This window comes from Lolium rigidum, chromosome 3 (assembly GCF_022539505.1).
Source record: "Lolium rigidum isolate FL_2022 chromosome 3, APGP_CSIRO_Lrig_0.1, whole genome shotgun sequence".
NCBI lineage: Eukaryota > Viridiplantae > Streptophyta > Magnoliopsida > Poales > Poaceae > Lolium > Lolium rigidum.
The window spans coordinates 63832322-63838769 of NC_061510.1; the positions used below are offsets into that span (position 1 = coordinate 63832322).

Here is a 6448-nt window from a genome sequence, read left to right on the forward strand (position 1 = left end):
GTGCACAAAAGCTCATACAAGTAACTACCTAATTACTTTAATGAACCAGCAGTTGTCCAGTATAGAAGTTAACAATTTCCACATGAAATTAGCAAAGTCAACAACATGGAATGGAAATGGTACAAAGAACTAAATACAGACATACAATATTACGTAATTTTCATATCTATACTAATGCAATCAGTGTTATCAAAGTTGAAAGATCCATCATATGCATTGAGCAAAAACAAAACTAGATAAACATCATACTTGGTACATCGTTTACATTGTTCGCATTGTTCTAATGAACTAAACAAACGTTTAGACTAACCAAATTTTGTAGGTTGTGCACTGCATAGCAGCGCAACCCAGTATCTTGATGAAATTGAACCTTGGAAAAAAAATCTGGTTAGTTGTGCATATCTTATACACTGATGGTAGAATGGAACTGACCTTAGCATGGGAATCACTGCAGTGTTGCGTAGTCTTGTTAAAAATCCCTTTTTTGGGGCACTGCGACCTAATGTCTCCCTTGTTCTTAATCCAATGTGAACGCACAGACACATGATTTCTGAGTGCATTATTGTGTTCTCTTGCAAAATTGTATGCTATGATGGCATGCTCGAGCCTTGTCTTTACTTTTGGATTGAAAACTGGAAGTTTGCCATGTAGAGGCAAGGGCAACCTTTTGAGTCCGATTTTCTTGTTTTCTCCCCTTTCAAAAGGACCATCACCTTCAACGTCTGGATCAGCATATAAAAAAATGTTTAGAACATTAAATTTATATTCTTGAAAGTAACTTACTAAATACAACAAACATGCCTATAGCCGCATTTTGGAGTTCAATATCTCTAAGGGTGTGACATGTATAATCATTACCTGTGTTAGAGGGAGGAAGTTAGAGTGTGGTTATCATGAACCAGAGGAAAACTAAACACGCATAAAGAACTAGGATGCTAAGCCTCCCTTTTATTAGACTTTTTCACGGGAAGTTGGCTTCAAAGAGTAGAACCTAAACGAGAAGCATGAAGTCAGTTACAACCAGGAAGCCTTATTTCAACCTTCTTGCCTCTGCATCTATTGAGTCTGTTTTCTAATGGGATAATAACCGCACAAAAAGACACAGGTATTATGATGTGTACGTGTGAGGGATGAAGAAAAGGAGAAAATCATGCAGAGACACTAATATAAGAACATATAACCAACGAAATCAATGTGCACCTGACAGATCCTTTAGAATAACAAACTATCTTCTAGAATAACCAACTATCTTCTCCCGACATCTATATAAACAAACAAATGAACCACCAACTAGCAAGTCCATAGCAAAATCGACCATACAATCGGGCAGATCAAGAAACAATTGAGTTAACTAGGTGGTTGCTCCGTATCAATGCTCGCGCACCAACGACACAGCTGACGGAGACGGGCGTGAACTACACCGGCTGGTGGAGGCCATGAAGGAAATGATTTTGCCGAAACGGTGACTTTCTATCTCGTGAAAATAGAGGGCCGCGATGTGACCGAAGCGGCAGGGATTTGTAAGAATAAAGGGACGGAGAAATAGTGTAAGGGTGGTGGTGGATGTGGCTGGAGACAAAGATGGAGGCGGAGGCAGAGCAGAGGCCGATCTAGGGTTTGTTGAATGGGGAAAACTATGTTCATTAATTACGGTTGGGTGCGGGTTATGGTGCCCTTGGGTTAAAAGTATTATAATACTAGCATGAATGGGCGCGGCGGCACGCCGCGCCTACACTGTAATATGAGGGTGGTAATTATTGACATGAAGCTTTATTTATGTAATATCCTTATCTTACACTGAACGAAAATTCATGTACTACGAAAAAACTTCAACATGCTAATTTTAAACTTGTTACTAATTTATATATTCCTAGTTGAGTACATAGTTGGTAAGATAGATCCACGTAGAGAGTATTGGCTAGAGACACTAACATTCATACATTCTTTCTCATTGATAGCAGATAGGATTGAGTTGCCTAAGCAGTATCTCCTGAACTGTATACTTCAACTAATTAGCAAGAATATAAATTTTTAGCATGCTAAGGCGGATGGTCTCGGTGTTCCCCTGTCTTCAAACTGTCAGTGGTTGGCATTGTTATATTCGCCGGCAGACAAAATGATGATGATCGAGTTCTTTGCTTGATACGGGGAGAGCTGGAACTGGAGCAAGCTCTGCCCAAAGCAATTGAAAGAAAGCTAGTGCCAGCATCGGAAAGGCAGTGTAGTCTTCTGTCGTCGTTGTTTCGTGTTCAGATAATCCGAAGCCGCCCTCATTAAGAATACTGTCCCGCCAAAACTTTCTGGCTAGTGCTAAACTGCTGGGTGCCAATCCCATCCAAGGAAGAACTCAGCACCTCGTAAAATAAGACGCAAGTTTAGTAGCTCTTGACAAAAAATACTGCAACATCATATAAGTGCACGATTGTACAATAGCTTGAGTAAATCTTCCAATATCAGCAATAACTTAGAATCACCTAGCATGCTGACTTGTGAATGAGCAAGAAAACAATTTGTGCCAAACCACAACCCAGAATGAAGTTTCTTGTATGAAACAAACTCACCCAAAGGCCAAGAAATATAAATGGAATTAATTCTTGTAAATTTCAAAAGAGTCTGTTCCAACTTAGTTGCACAGAAAAATAATGATGAGCATTCCATCACCAAAATAGGAATACCATGTCCTCAAGAACAGTATCCCGAAACGAATTTTCAGCACAAATGTACCTTATATATCCGATGTTCTACTCATCGATCTCTATAAGGGCTTTAAGAATTAGGGATTTTTTCTGTATCTTTTGGTGCAATGAGTGTACCTCGCTACTATCCGGTGCAGAAAAAACAACAATTTAACAAAAATGATAGCTGCATCAAATACCATTTGCAGAGAAGTAAGATCAAAAGGATGTTGTGTGGATCAGATCTGGAAGGCACCAGTTAGGCTTGTAGAAGTTATGAGAGGGAAGTCCTTAATGGTCCAGCAGACCATGAACCCAAAAATAAGCAAGTGCCCTTACTTGGCGGCTTATAGGATCTAGGTTTATAACCACAAACTTGGAGAAAGACAAAATCCATCCAAACTCAAGGCCTAAATGAACAGTATAGCAGATAGCAGTCAAGATTTTATGAGATTAAATACATGTTAGTATAAATGGTTATGTTTTATTAATGAAGAACAGAGACCATACCCTTTTATATAAATCTTCACAATAAGAATATTAGCTGTTTTGATAATCCTTAAGACACTAAGGTAAAGGTTGACTGTACGAAGCTGCATAATTTGACTGTACGAAACTGCATAATTTGAGCATCAAGTATTAGCCTGTTGTATGCTAACGGAAAATATTCAAAAACAAAAAAAATTCAGGAGCCATAAAGACATATTTTGTGCCCTGAAACTTTTCTTGATACAAAAAAAGATTCATAAATAGCGTTACCTGAGAATTTCTTAACACTCAAAAATAAAAAAGCAGCAATGACATTGTCAGTCTAGCATAGAAATTAAGAGCAACAGTAGCTAGGAGATTATTATCCATCTGTGTATATATTCATAGACGAAATGGCTAGGAGATGATGAGCAGCACCTGATCGAACTCTTGACAATTGTCCAGTCTTAATCGAAGGTGTATCATCCTAGACTACAAATTAAGCCCAAAAATTACAGCTAGCACATCTCAAGAACACATTAGAATATCTCAGAACTTTAGCAGAAGATATAACTTTGCATAGAAAGCTCAAGCAAGATGCTTGGCATGTGCACCTTGTGTGCCATCAATTTCAGCATGGCCAAAGAAATATGATCGACCCAACAATCTTTACCTAGCTAATCCAAATAGGCAATCATGCAATTTCCTTTGACCAAGAAAAGAAAGAATATTTTTGGTACTCACTATTTGAGCAGACAATGACAGCATCTAAGGTAAAACGAATCGAACTCAAGAACTGTCGCCACCTCAATATGTTAACTTCAGCTGTATAATGGGTGCAGCACTGATGAACCTTTTGTGAAATTCATGTCTCCTTTTCAATTTGTTTTCAAAGGTTTCTTTAGACAGTCTAGCGCCAATCTCACAAAAAATTCAGTGAACCGTAAAGCTATTTTGTGCCATGGATCATTCACATGACACATAAGTACATCCAGTATAAGTTTATATAGGATAAATTTGCACGAACCTAAAAAATAAGATATCGTCTTTTTCTAGATCCAAATGAAAAGAAAATACAATCGTGACGAATTAATTCTAAGGGAGCAGTATATAAGTTGGTTTGGTTGCACAGTTCCAGGAGTGACATAAGAATAACCTGTTTAATAACTCAGTTGCAGGGCTGACTAATTTCACTATACCACCTGAAGAATACATCTCAAATTGGTCATGAAAGTGGAACTGAAGTATAATTTAAACATTACGTCCTAAAAACAAAAACAAAACCCGAATGGTGATGCATATATTATACCAAACAGGAAAACTCTGTAGACTGTAGTAAATAATCATGAAAAGCACATTCGGAAGATTATACTTGTACATACCTAAAGTTACATCATAGTCCCGCCAGAGAATCTAGATACTCATTGATATCATAAACATTAGTACCCTGCATATACAGGTTAACATTATAAGGCAAAGATAGATATCTTAGTTCACCACCGTGGTTCAAAATTATGAAGTTGCTAAGCTTTAATTTTCGAAATCAAGTGCTACATCGCCAGATAACTAAAGGATATAATGCTGGAATAAGAAAGCCACGACCTCAAATCTGTCAATAACCATTGGTACATAAGAAAAAAAAAAGATCATGTGCTATCGTGCCCGGCGTCGTCAAGCCCTGAAGTTCAAAGGTTGGACACACAGAAAGATCTATACTTATAGCAATTCGGTCATCGAGCCCTGAACTGCAAAGGTTGACCGAACGGACAGATCTATACTGATAGCAATTTGGTCGTCGAGCCCTGAACTTCAAAGGTTGTCCGCACGAACAGATCTATACTTATAGCAATTCGGAGAACATAACAGAAGTTCCCTTCCAGTTTGTAGTTGATGGCTTGTTTCCCTCAATATAAATAAGCAAGATTATAGACCATCATTCAGTAAATGCAGCTTCAACAAAACAATCAGAACCGGCAACTCAATTCTGCGCCATACAGTTACTGCATCCTCCATACAGATTCACATCTATTTCATGCAAATATAGAGATTCACGCTGTAGAATGTAACTATTATAAAGTGGAGTTCTTAAAAGATAGTAGTGGATGCAAATGGATCGACATGAATTGTACCTATGAAAATGTAAGAAACATTTCCAATCAACAACAGTGTATATGCTCGATTAACTAATCCAATTCGCATCAACCAGTAACTGTCCAAGTTAATACTCAAGTGCAGGTAGCTGAATCTATGAATCAACCATGTAATACCCATCTGCAAAAAGAGCAATCAGTAACTGTCCAAGTTGATACTCAAGTGGAGGTAGTTGAATCTATGAATCAACCATGAACTACCCATCTGCAAGAAGAGCCAGCTGACGTACCACTGTCTTCTAATCAGTAGTGACGGGCTAGACGATGTTGAGCATGACAGCGGAGCCGGCGCTGCGCAACGGCATCAATCGGTGGTTGGTGGGGAGGAAGAGAGGAAAAAGGGAGGCATCGTGGCCGCTCTCCTGCCCGACGTGGTATTGTTAGGCAGCAGCCGCTCTAGAGAACTTCAGGCCGCCAACAGAGAGGAGAATGGCCCAACGGAGTCCATGGCGGACAGATCGGCCTCACGGTGACCAGGTAGAGAGCGACGTAGTCCTGGTCCGCTCCTGGCCGCAATCCCGGTGGAGCTCCCGGCCGGGGCGGCGTGGTTGAGGCCCGCCTGGATGGCATCGCCCCATCCCCGCACTATTCCCCGTCCGCCTGTCCTCCTCGCCCTGGTGCGGGTGGGTTCGAGTACCGCTGCACCAACACATCGATCCATCGATGGCAACCACCCCTCGGAGGTTGGCCTCCGGCTGTCTTGCGCCAACACCATCCTCCGCTCCGGCCCTGGAATCAACGTGGGGTTTTTTTTTCTTCTTTCAGCCTTGACTTGAGAACTTGAGATGCGTGGGGGATTTTTTTGGACGTTGGAGACGCCCTTGGTGGCGAAGGAGAAAGAGGATAGTGCCGGCCTTCCGCAGATGTATGGGCGGGGATCCGGAGGTGGCGAGGGAGGAAGAGGATGGCGACGGTCTTCCGCCCGTCCGCGGAGATGATCTGCTGCAGACAATTTTGGAGAGAGAGAATGAAGTATTGATGCGAGGACGGGCGGAGGAGAAGAGAGCGTGCAACGTGGGAAAGCAAAGAGCGATTTGGACAGGAAGAAAGAGTAATACCAGAGGAAGAAGAATCCACCGCAGTAGCCCGTGTACCCAAATGACCAGATGCCGCGGAGAAGACGAAGACGCCGGCGCCGGCGCGCAGCACAGCGGC

General features: G+C 41.2%; 1 long non-coding RNA gene across 1 annotated transcript; it reads right to left on the bottom strand.

The window, feature by feature from the left end:
- Window positions 1-1838: 1838 nt before the first annotated feature.
- Window positions 1839-5786, bottom strand: LOC124701704. The gene is made up of 2 exons (XR_007002178.1): window positions 5524-5786; window positions 1839-5414 (listed from the first exon to the last, which is right to left on the bottom strand). It is a non-coding gene; the product is annotated as an uncharacterized LOC124701704 (long non-coding RNA).
- Window positions 5787-6448: the final 662 nt, after the last annotated feature.